This window comes from Oreochromis aureus, linkage group 4, assembly GCF_013358895.1.
Source record: "Oreochromis aureus strain Israel breed Guangdong linkage group 4, ZZ_aureus, whole genome shotgun sequence".
NCBI classification, from domain to species: domain Eukaryota; kingdom Metazoa; phylum Chordata; class Actinopteri; order Cichliformes; family Cichlidae; genus Oreochromis; species Oreochromis aureus.
In genome coordinates, this window is record NC_052945.1 from 37,191,249 (window position 1) to 37,203,598 (window position 12,350).

A 12,350-nucleotide genomic window follows, 5' to 3' on the forward strand; every position below is an offset into this window, starting at 1 on the left:
TTCATTAAAAATCAGCCTTAGTAGTTGATGTCCAACTTTCAACATTCTTCCTCTGGGCGACCTACTGTACCTCTGGGCCAAGTTACATCTCAATCCACTGTAATCTTTATCAAAAATTGAAAGAACAATTATATGTCAAGGCTGACTGTGTGCCTTTCAAAGTGACACTAAATAACAGAACTCAGGCACATCAGGGAATAGTCCAAAAAGCGGTTTTATTAAACAAAAACAACATACAAAATATCCCTAACCCATAATACATAACCTAAAAAGAAACATAGTGGAAACAAGGGGACACTTAGAAGCACAAGAAAACAATATTATACTGAAAGGGCAAGAGACACAGCCCAGACATAATCCACAACTAAAACGCCAAAAGAACAAGTCATCCCACATAGCAGACAGGTCTTGCCTGGATCTGGTGTCAAGCCGGCACTGCTGGCTGACTTCTGGCATGGTAAGTGGTATGTCATCCAGATATGGGCCAGGCCTGCCGTAGATGGCCCTGTTTATGTGATGGCATGCCACATCTGGCCCGATTGTGGTTTGGTTTATGTGGCCCAGGCTCATAGAAAACAGGTCTTCCCTGGATCCGGCATCAAGCTGGCACTTCTGACTGACTGGCGTCATGGCAGGGTGTATGTCAACCACATGTGGGCCGGGTCTGGCAATGATGGCACTATTTATGTTCCTATTTTCCTGTTTTAGTTAGAAGACACAAATGCCATGTTGCAATACTATACTGCTATGGTAGCCAACGTTTCACATGCAGGTTTGTCAAGTTTGTGAGTGTACACTTTATCCAAAACATAGTGAGGGTTTACTCATGTTTACCACCTGGTAGCTGTAGCTCAGGAGGTAGGGCAGGTCACTTACTCATCAGAAGGTTAGTGGTTCAATCCCTGGCTCCTCCAGTCTGCGTGTCAAGAGTGTGAATGTAGTTAGGAAACACTCAGTTTAGAGAAATTGGGTGAATGTGACATGTTGTATAGAGCACTTTGAGTAATATGGGAGAGTAAAAAAGCGGTATATATGAATCAGTCCATTCACTCTCTGAACAGAGTTTCTTCATGTTACTTTTGCACTATTATGTTCCAGCACATGTTGTTATTACATGGCTTGATTAAGGTACACATTAGGCTGACATCTGGGGCCAGAGCTGAAACTGTTCTGGGCCAGCACAGGGCCAGCAGGGTGTCTGCAGCTGGCCCATGTGTGGGCCACCTCTGGTAAACCAGATCTGGGCCACCAAAAGGCCGTCATTCTTTGCAGTATGCGGGCCATGTGTAAGCACATTGTGTGGGACAGATCCAGGCCATACCAATTTTGCTATGTGGGAGGAATTATGTAAAAATAGAGACATCATAAAAATGAAAATGAACATAAAGTAAAATGTACTGAAAAGAACATCAGTATGGCCATCATTATTTGCTTGGAAAGTCTAAAGTTCCATGGCTTTGAACAGCCAGAGAACACAATGCCCAGCTTAGAGTGACTAAAAGTAACTTCTTTTAACATTCTGTCATTCTGCTTCTATATCAAAAATGCACTAAAAATAGTCATTTGAAAAAAAATATTCGCCATTTTTCATCAGTTTGGGTTCCTCTGTTTATAGCAATTTTTAGAATAGAATCGAATACCTTTGTCACTATACAGTTGTACAGTGAGATACAGAGCATCTCCTACTCAGTGCAAACATGCTGGTGGGCTGGCTCTATCCGCCTTAGTGCAGCTGCCGTACCATACTGTGATGCAATAACTTAGCAGGCTCTCAATGGGCGAGTGGTGGAAGGTCAGCAGAGGATGTCTGGGATGATTGCATTAAAGGCTGAGCTGTAGTCCACGAAGAGCATTCTGACGTAGCTCTGCCGCTGTTCTAGGTGACTCAGCGCCGAGTGGAGGGTGATGGCGTCTTCTGTGGATCTGTTTGCGTGGTATGCAAACTGGTGGGGGTCGAATTCTGGGGGGAGGTAATCCTTGGTGTGCTGAAGGACTAGTCTCTCAAAGCATTTCATGATTGTGAGGGCCACAGGGCGGTAATTCATTCAGGCTGGTGATGGGAGACTTCTTCGGCACTGGGATGATTGTGACTGATTTTAGACAGGATGGGATGGCTGCCTGATCCAGTGAGAGGTTGAAGATTCTGGTGAAGATGAGGGTGAGCTGGTGGGCACACGCTCTTAGCACTTTACCACGTATTCCGTCTGGACCGGCCGCCTTCCTGGGGTTCACTGCTAGGAGCACACATCTGACATCGTGCTCCGTTACAGTGAGTGGAGCAGTGCAGGAACCAGGTGAGGATGAGGATGGGAGCAGGGCTGAGGCAGATGAATGCTGCTGTTGTGGTGTTTCAAAGCGGGCGAAGAAGCGGTTTATTTCCTCTGCCAGCTGCACACTCAGGTTTTCTGTTTTCGCAGTGCTGCCTCTGTGGTTTATGATGTCTATTATTCCCTGCCACACCTCTCGTGTGATGTTGCTGGACAGGTGGGACCCCTTTTCAGGTCAGTTCGAGCAGACCTGTACAGAGCTCTGTCAATAGATATAAAGTTGGCATCACGGGCTTTGAGGAGTGAGTGCACCTCGCTGGTCATCCAGGGTTTTTGGTTTGGGAAAACCTGAATGCTTTTGTCCACAGTCACATTTGCAATACAGAACTTGATATAGTCCAGAACTGATCCTGTGAAAGTTTCTAATGCAATATATTATACTTTACCAATGTAACACACAATGCAGGTATCTCTCAGAATTTATTTTTATGTTATCAAAAATGTATTAAAAGTACAAGCATGAAAAATTACAAGAATGGAATAAAAAATATAACCAAACAAGCTTAATTTACAGTTTGAAATACAGAAAATAATGAAAAGATATAAATAACTACCTATTAATCCCCATATCCAAGTATCAAGAAGTGTAAAAACAAATTACATTCTTTCCTCGGTTTCTATTAATAAGACTTAAATTTACATGAAATTATTGAAAATTATATACATTATTCATAAGGAGACAAAGAATTCAGAAACAACACGGAGAATGTCTTGATGCATGCTCAATCATCCAGGTAATTAAATCCCTAAAGTTTGATTCTGTTCATCTGGACGTAGTGTTTTCAATGGGAGAAAAGTTTCGTCACTCATCCAAGTGACTTCTGCGGTCTCAGCTGACTGCAGGTTTCCCCTATCTTATAATAATAATGGATTGCATTTATATAGCGCTTTTCGAGACCCTCAAAGCGCTTTACAATTCCACTATTCATTCACACACGGGTGGAGGCAAGCTACAGTTGTAGCCACAGCTGCCCTGGGGCAGACTGACAGAAGCAAGGCTGCCATATCGCGCCATCGGCCCCTCTGGCCATCACCAGTAGGTGAAGTGTCTTGCCCAAGGACACAACGACCGAGACTGTGGGAGCCAGGGCTCGAACCGGCAACCTTCCAGTTACAAGACGAACTGCCAATTCTTGAGCCATGATCGCTCTATAAACAGTACGTTGCATTTTCAGTCATTGTGCAATGTACTGTTTAATAGAAAAAACTTTTTTGCCTTGACAACATACATTCGTCTTCATTTCAAATAAGTAGTTATTTTTCACACAGAGAGCAATACCATTCTCCAGCCTCTGCTGTCCAAAACTACTCTGTATTCATCTGGAGGCACTGTGTGTGAAACCACTTTAAATAGCTCTCATGCAGGAACAAAGCAATTGTATAAAATGAAGTGAGGGAATGGAGCTATAAATAGATTAATATAGAGATATGAAAATAAACTTATATATAGACATAGGAACACAAGTTTTAACCTTAATGTTTCTGGGATATAATAAACAATATAAGCATACAGGTGTCTAAGCAAACATTGTGGTATACAAACTGAGAGAGGGCAGTGAGTCATGTTTATTCCTGTTCAATATGTGTCTGACACAAGTGGATGAATTAAAAAGTCTGACAGCAGCAGCAACAACAGACTATACATTCCTGATGACCTTCAGTCTGTTTACATCTTTTTCTATTATGCCTGTATCCCAGCTTGAAGAGTCCTGGACCCTTTTTCTAGTCAGTGGGTGTGTGGGCAGACAACTCTGGCTTGTCACCCAGTTGGATTTCCTGGTATTTGTAAGATGGCACTATCTACAAATCAGGACACATTAACTATGATATTAAAAAATGACATGATGACATAGTCCTTGGTCAGTTTACCGAGCATTTCTCAGTTTTGTTCTTTATAGTTCTGACCATCATATCATTGTTTGTGAGTCCTGGATTATTTGATGATATGTTTACATTATGTATTCTTTTGTTTTCAGTTCCATATTACTTTTTAGTGTAGTTCTTCTTCAGTTTCCACAAGTGGATGGAACACTTGTGAAAATACTCTAGTGTTAAAGCCAGTCTTGTCTTCATGTCTGTTTATGGTTTTGTCTGTGTCAAGCTCGTGTGTCTTAGTCTGTGTTTTAGTTTGCTGGCCTCTTGTCTCTTTCTTGTGTTGAGTCTCACTTCCACTGTCTTCTTATTCCCAATGTATCCCTGCTGTGTTATGCAGCTGTCTCCAATTCCCCTAATCGCCATCCTATTTATACATTTTGCCAATCTCCCGGTCTGAAGTACATTATTCTATTCTATTCTATTCTATTCTATTCTATTCTATTCTATTCTATTCTATTCTATTTATACAGCGCCAAATCACAACAACAGTCACCTCAAGGCGCTTTATATTGTAAGTTCGATTTTACAATTATACATACAGAGAAAAACACAACAAACATATTATTCCATATAAGCAAGCACTTTAGCGACAGTGTTAAGGAAAAACTCCCTTTTAACAGGAAGAAACCTCCGGCAGAACCAGGCTCAGGGAGGGGCGGCCATCTGCTGCAACCAGTTGGGGTGAGAGAAGGAAGACAGGATAAAGACATGCTGTGGAAGAGAGACAGAGATTAATAACAAGTATGATTCAGTGCAGAGAGGTCTATTAACACATAGTGAGTGAGAAAGGTGACTGGAAAGGAAAAACTCAATGCATCATGGGAATCCCCGGCAGCCTACGTCTATTGCAGCATAACTAAGGGAGGATTCAGGGTCACCTGGTCCAGCCCTAACTATATGCTTTAGCAAAAAGGAAAGTTTGAAGCCTAATCTTGAAAGTAGAGATAGTGTCTGTCTCCTGAATCCAAACTGGAAGCTGGTTCCACAGAAGAGGGGCCTGAAAACTGAAGGCTCTGCCTCCCATTCTACTTTTAAATACTCTAGGAACAACAAGTAGGCCTGCAGTGTGAAAGCGAAGTGCGCTAATAGGGTGATATGGTACTACAAGGTCATTAAGATAGGATGGGGCCTGATTATTTAAGACCTTGTATTTTGAATTCAATTCTGGATTTAACAAGAAGCCAATGAACTGAAGCCATTATAGGAGAAATCTGCTCTCTCTTTCTAGTCCCTGTCAGGACTCTTGCTGCAGCATTTTGGATCAGCTGAAGGCTTTTCAGGGAGTTTTTAGGACATCCTGATAATAATGAATTACAGTAGTCCAGCCTGGAAGTAATAAATGCATGAACTAGTTTTTCAGCATCACTCTGAGACAGGATATTTCTAATTTTAGAGATGTTGCACAAATGGAAGAAAGCAGTGTTACATATTTGTTTAATATGTGCGTTGAAGGACATGTCCTGGTCAAAAATGACTCCAAGGTTCCTCACAGCATCACTGGAGGCCAAGGTAATGCCATCCAGAGTAAGAATCTGCTTAGATACCATATTTCTAAGATTTTCAGGGCCGAGTACAATAACCTCAGTTTGATCTGAATTAAGAAGCAGAAAGTTAGCGGCCATCCAGGTCTTTATGTCTTTAAGACATTCCTGCAGTTTAACTAATTGGTGTGTGTTACCTGGCTTCATGGATAGATAGAGCTGCGTGTCATCTGCATAGCAGTGAAAATTTATGCTATGTCTTCTAATGATGCTGCCTAAGGGAAGCATGTATAATGTAAATAGAATTGGTCCTAGCACTGAACCCTGTGGAACTCCATAACTGACCTTAGTGTGTGAAGAGGACTCTCCATTTACATGAACAAATTGGAGTCTATTAGATAGATATGATACAAACCACTGCAGCGCAGTACCTGTAATACCTACAGCATGCTTTGCAGCCATCTTTTACGGTGTGGTCTGCTGGGGCAGCAGCATCTCTGCTGGGGACAGGAAGAGACTGAACAGGCTGATCCGCAGGCCAGCTCTGTTCTAGGATGCCCTCTGGACCCAGTGGAGGTGGTGAGTGTCAGGAGAATGGTGGCTAAGCTTTCATCCCTCCCACCCCATGCAGGAAACTCTAACAGCACTGAACAGCTCCTTCAGTAGCTGCGGCACCCACTGTGTGGGACAGAGAGATTTTGCAGGTCTTTCCTCCCTACTGCTGTCAGACTCCACAACAAAGACTTCAACTGATCAAAAACACACAAACGAGTTATCTGCTTTAGGCTACGTGTGTGAGAATTATACCACGGGGTCAGGTACTTCTGATTTGAGGCCTTATTTTTCACAGGAGCTACAGTATCCAGTGTCATATGTGGTGAAGAGGCAAAATCAATTCACCTATATATTTTGTATTGTGCCTTAATTAAGTGTTCCCTGGTGTTTCCAAGTTGCAGTGTGTGTTACTACCAGTAAGTTTGGTAGTTCATGAAATAGAAGAGCTTCTGTTCATGTAATATTGAATGTTGTTTTAAAAGGTGTCCAAAAACAGAAAATAAAGTATTTCAAAAGACAAGGAGTATATCATAACGAATATATAATTTGAATTTATACAATTTAATTAATTCCGGTGTTAGCAGTTAAATGTTATGTATTTAGTACCAAATCACAACGGCAGTCACCTAAAGAGACTTTATGTTGCTGGGTAAAAACACAACAATAATACAAAGAAAACAACAACAATTTAATGACCCCATATGAGCTAACATTTAGTGAGAGTGGGAAGGAAAAACTCCATTTGAAGAGATATAAACATCTGGCAGAAACAGGCTCAAGGAGAGACAGCTATCTACTATGACTGGCTGAGGTTGGTGAAAAGGAGACAGGACAACATATACACTGTGCAAGAGATACATACTAACTAATGATTAAATGCAGAGAGGTGTATAAACACAGAATGAGTGAAGAAGGAAAAAATTCATACATCATGGGAAGCCCGCAAGAGCCTAGGCTTATTGCAGCACAAATAAGCACCCCAAGAGCATCTGGCTGCAGCCACTGTGGAGCTCCACAGTAACCGGATACACGTGACCTCCACAGTCGCCGGAAACACGTAACTTCAGTTAAATCGACTTTGACAGCGAAAACTAAATTGCGTTTTTGCTACTATTGATGCTGCTGAGAAATAAAAATGGTTTTAAGTGGGGTTTTTTTTTTTTAACACTCTGGGTTTGTTCAAAAAAATTCACCATCCCCTAAATTGTTCGTGGCCAAAAGTGTACAGTGGTCCCTCGCTATAACGCGGCGCACCTTTCGCCACACTCGCTGTTTCGCTGATTTTTTTTTATTTTATTTTTTTTACAGCACATCGTGTTGTGCGTTCTGATTGCTGTAGACCATTGTCAATCAATCTAGTCCAGTGTCTCCTGTACAGGAGCGGTCCCTAATAGGAGTCCTTTGGTACCGTTCTGCGAGAGTTGAGGCTCCGGTGTGAAATGTATGGTTGTAGTTGTGTGTCTTATTTTGAAAGAACTATTTACGCGTTACCATAGCGACAAGAGAGCGTTAAGAAGCAGAGATGTCACTGTGATTGTTGTTGGCGCACAGCTCAAGTCACGTTTATTATTATATTTACAAAATACCACAGTTTCTTTTTTATTCTTTTGTTGTATTTATCCGCGACACCTTAAAGGTCGTTCCCTGAAAATATTGTCTGACATTAAAGTGGTCCGTGGTGCAAAAAAGGCTGGGGACTGCTGCTGTACAGTACAGAATGCGTTTAGCTTGTCGAATTTACATAAATCTTCTAGCAGTGTAACTCTGAAGTGCTGTACTGTATGTTTGTAGGTTTTCTCCCAAACAAACACAACAATGCCGACGATACGTTTTGCACCGCCAAAGGCACCTTTTGGTTTCATTCCATAATACTGGACTTATGTTTCTACGAAGGTTTGAACTCTAAGAGTGTTTAAACAAAAGAGAAAAGTGTGACCATGTTCATGCCTGTCTGAGAAAAGTGTATAAAGCATGTGGTGAGGGGTTTTACAGTCTTAACATCTATAATAATTGTAAAAAATAAAGTTGACTACTTCATGGATTTCACCTACCGCGGGTTATTTTTAGAACGTAACTCCTGCGATAAACGAGGGACCGCTGTATTATTAATAGTAGAGTCTGGGACATCTAATTGATTAACATCAACATTGATTATTATGCACTGTTATTTTTGTTCAAGGAGAGCAAAAAATATAAAACTCTCTCTCAGCTTGTTTGTTGCCAAAAATGGCCACTTTTTGTGTATGTTCACAAAATGCTATAAAATGTATATTTCTTAAAACATTTATCTACTTTTACCGACGTGACTCTTTAAAATAGCACCAGTCCTTTTCATCAAAATCAAAATTGTATCTAAATTTTTTACTCTTTATAGCCAGTTAGGTTATATATTACCATTAACTTTTCAGATAAAACGGTGATAAAGTCCTAATGTTTTCATGAAACTTCCTTTTTTTCCCCATCGGGGAAAAGGCTGTCTTGCAATTGCTGAGGTCACTAGTGTGTGCCCCATTTCTTCCAGGATCACTCTCTTTATAGGTTTTAGTGGACTCCTAGTACTGTGAAGTGGTTTCATGGGACAAAGGCTTGTATTCCAAGATCTGGGAGATTGTAGAAATGAGCAGTGATGCCCTTCCTACCATCTTTCCAGAAAAATAAGTGATCTGGAAGCTGTTAGGCTTACTTACAGCAACAGCACTTTCTGCACCTGCATAAACTCCAGGACACATTTACTAACAGTGTTTGTTGCTGTATGTGCTGCAGCTTTGAATCTTTTATTAATATATATTTTGTTAATATTTTGGCTATGGTGTCTTGTTATGAAATGTACAAGAGTAAAAGTGTTTTTAGCATGTGCTTCAAAGCTAAGTTTGACTGGGAAACTCAAATCTCAATAGCCAGTATCAACAAAAATTCACTGCAGCCTGTGTAATATTTGATGCGTCATAATTTATTTCAGTTTATCTTGCAAATACATATTTGCATTGCAATGTCATGCACAAACACACACAAGTATTAGATCCTTAAGATCAAACCTATGTCATTCTTTTGGTCCACTGCAGTGTAGTCGTCAAAAAAAAAAAAAAAAGAGAAGTCAAGTGGCCACAAATGGCCAGGATAGAGCCCAGAGGGTTGATGCGTAAAATGTATAAAAATATTATTGATTACAGGGTAATATATTAATGTTAATATCAACAATAAGCTTTTTACTCTGAAGTTACAAGTATAAACAATGCTGTTGCATTTACACTTAATTTTTTTACTATAAGTATGGACATGGAAACAAGTGAATATTTAATAATAAGTTTAACTGGAATTCTGTACACTGAAAAACAAACAACACCACATAAAAAACACAAACAAACAGCCAGTGACTTCATCTGTCCATTAAATGTCAAACATCGCATTGACCCGTAGTCCCTGCTCATCAGCACAAGCTTTTAAAAAGAGCTCCATGTCCTCTGCAAACTGAAAAACAAAGAGGAAAAAGTCCCTCTACACAAAAACACTGCAGATGACAGGCCAGGCAAACATCTATTGATCTGTTTGAATGCCTCCTCATCATGTGAGCCTTGAAGTTTTTTTTAAGAAGACTAAGACCACAGTGAGGGCGTTTCATTTTCAAGGACTTTCCACAAGCCACAGTTTCATTTAGCACAGAGGGTCGAGCACATGAATGTTCTACTGAAGATTCAGAAAATGGTTTAGATACTGGAGACAAGACATCGAGAGGGAGATGGGGCTCCACGGAGAGTTCAGTGGGGAGCAGTCCTGAATGCTGACATGAGAAAAATTGCCTTGCCATATCCCCACGCTGTATTACTGTCATGTTACAGACAGGGCAGTGAAAGTGCACCGGTATATCATTTTGTCTGTAAGAGAGAGAAAAAAACAAAACAAACAACAACATGTAATTTAAAGGTGCAATCAGTTTATCTAACAATCGGATTGTACATATTAACAAAAATATCCAAGCCATCCTCAATAATGAAAGCAAAATGGTGTGGAGCACAAGAGCTGTCAGGAAATGTGGTGAACAGGAAAAAAAAAATATTTAAGGAAAACACGCTTTTTTCTCTGGCTGATGAATGCACTGAACTGTACAATGTGAAAAGCAACTTTTAAGTCAACAAAGAGACTGCAGAAGTGCTGAAATGAAGAGCATATTTATAACTTTAACTATGAGGTATATTTAATACCAACATACCTTTGAAAGGCAAAGCATTTTTAATGTGTCCATTTATATACTCCTCAATCTTTGCCTTGACAGTAGGGCTGAAAGTGGGGCACAGAGGGCAGTGAAAGAGTCTTCTGCAACATGTTGTGCATTCCTGTAATTCTGGCTTGGAGGCAGAACTCCAAATTGATATGAGCATCTAAAACAAATAGAAAATCAAATAAACACCATATACACATTTAAGTTCAGGTTTTAGCAGAAATAAGACATTACAGTTAGCATGTAAGAGATTTGTGGAGAAAATTCTTTACAAAAACATAATTTACAAGACACTTTTATTTGTGGCATACGTATCTATTGACATATAACAGACAATTTAACAAAGGCTAACTAAAATCTGGGCAATAAAAAAGCAGAACAGAATGGAATAGAGAATATTAGTATTTATACATATATAAACCTCTTTGTGACGACCTTTACAATGTTTTTGCAGGTGGAATGAAAGACATGAATAAAGTGCAATATGCAGTAAATGGAACAATGTGCATTGATGTTACAGATAGTGAAAAGTAGTTCAATAACAAGCAAAAAATAAATACGTTTGAAACTGACCACTAAATGCTAACCAGAGGTGTCAAAAGTACACACATTCCTTACTAAAGTTTAGATACTTCAGAGGTATGACCGTTTTTGTAACGCTAACAAAGTGCCAACGTAATCAGTGTAAGCAAACTAGATGATTCCTAAAATTATATAATTATTAACGGCAAATTTATACATGAAAGACTCTGTCCCAACCTTTACGATCCACTTGCAAGATTTCCACAGTCGATGATCCACGCAGGAACGTATTTCTGCCTACTGTGGAGGTCACGTGTTTCCGGTTACTGTGGAGGTCACGTGTTTCCGGTTACTGTGGAGCTCCACAGTGGCTGCAGCCAGACCCTTCTCAAGGGAAAATTCAGGGTCACCTGATCCACTCTAACTGTATTATTTGTCAAAACTGAAGGTTTTAATGCTAATCTCAAAAGCTGGGACGGGTGTTTGTCAACTGAATTAATATAGAATAGAATAGAATTCAACTTTATTGTCATTGCACATGTCACAGGTACAAGGCAACGAAATGCAGTTTGCATCCATCCAGAAGTGCTTTAGCCATGATATAGATATATTACAATATATATTAGCAATAATATAGATATGTAAGTATATTACAGAAATGGGTCTATTATGGTATGTTATAATGCACACGGTATGAAGTATGTTATGAATATACTATAACTATAAGTATGTACAGGCTGTAGTGAGTAAAAGCTATGTACAGGCTATGAACAGGATATAAATATGAAAAACTATACAGAAATATGAGATATACAGTTATACAGAAATGTGAACTATGCAGGTTATAAACAGTTGTAGAATTAAAAATTATTGTATTGTACAGAATGATGGGAGCTGCATCCACAGAAGAGAGGCCTGAGAGATGAAGACTCTGATTCCCGTTCAACCTTATAATTCTATAGGAACCACAAGTACACCTGATATTCCAAAATTAAAATCTGGATTTCAAAGCAAGTCAGTGAAGACAAGCAAATATGGCTGAAATATGCTGTCTCTTTATAGTCCCTGTCATGACTCTCTCAGCAGCACTTTTGATCCATCAATATTAAACAATTATTGATGGAGCGGATTGAGATGAAACCTGGCACAGAGGTACAGTAGGTGTCCCAGAGGAAGAATGTGTTGAAAGTTGAACCTCAACTACTCAGGATGATTTTTAATGAATTTTTGAAAATTACCTAATTGTAGTGTATTGACTTTATTGCATTGAATACAAGTTTGCTTTAATATCTGAGGAATTCTACAGTAAATCTGGCTGAAACTTGGCACAGAGGTACAGTAGGTGTCCCAGAGGAGGGATGTGTTGAAAGTTGG

The 12,350-nt window shown here is 39.8% G+C and overlaps 1 long non-coding RNA gene across 1 annotated transcript; it reads right to left on the reverse strand.

The window, feature by feature from the left end:
• Nucleotides 1-9,167: 9,167 nt before the first annotated feature.
• Nucleotides 9,168-11,293, reverse strand: LOC120440069. The gene is made up of 3 exons (XR_005612950.1): nucleotides 11,214-11,293; nucleotides 10,446-10,614; nucleotides 9,168-10,110 (listed from the first exon to the last, which is right to left on the reverse strand). It is a non-coding gene; the product is annotated as an uncharacterized LOC120440069 (long non-coding RNA).
• Between the last annotated feature and the right edge of the window lie 1,057 nt (nucleotides 11,294-12,350).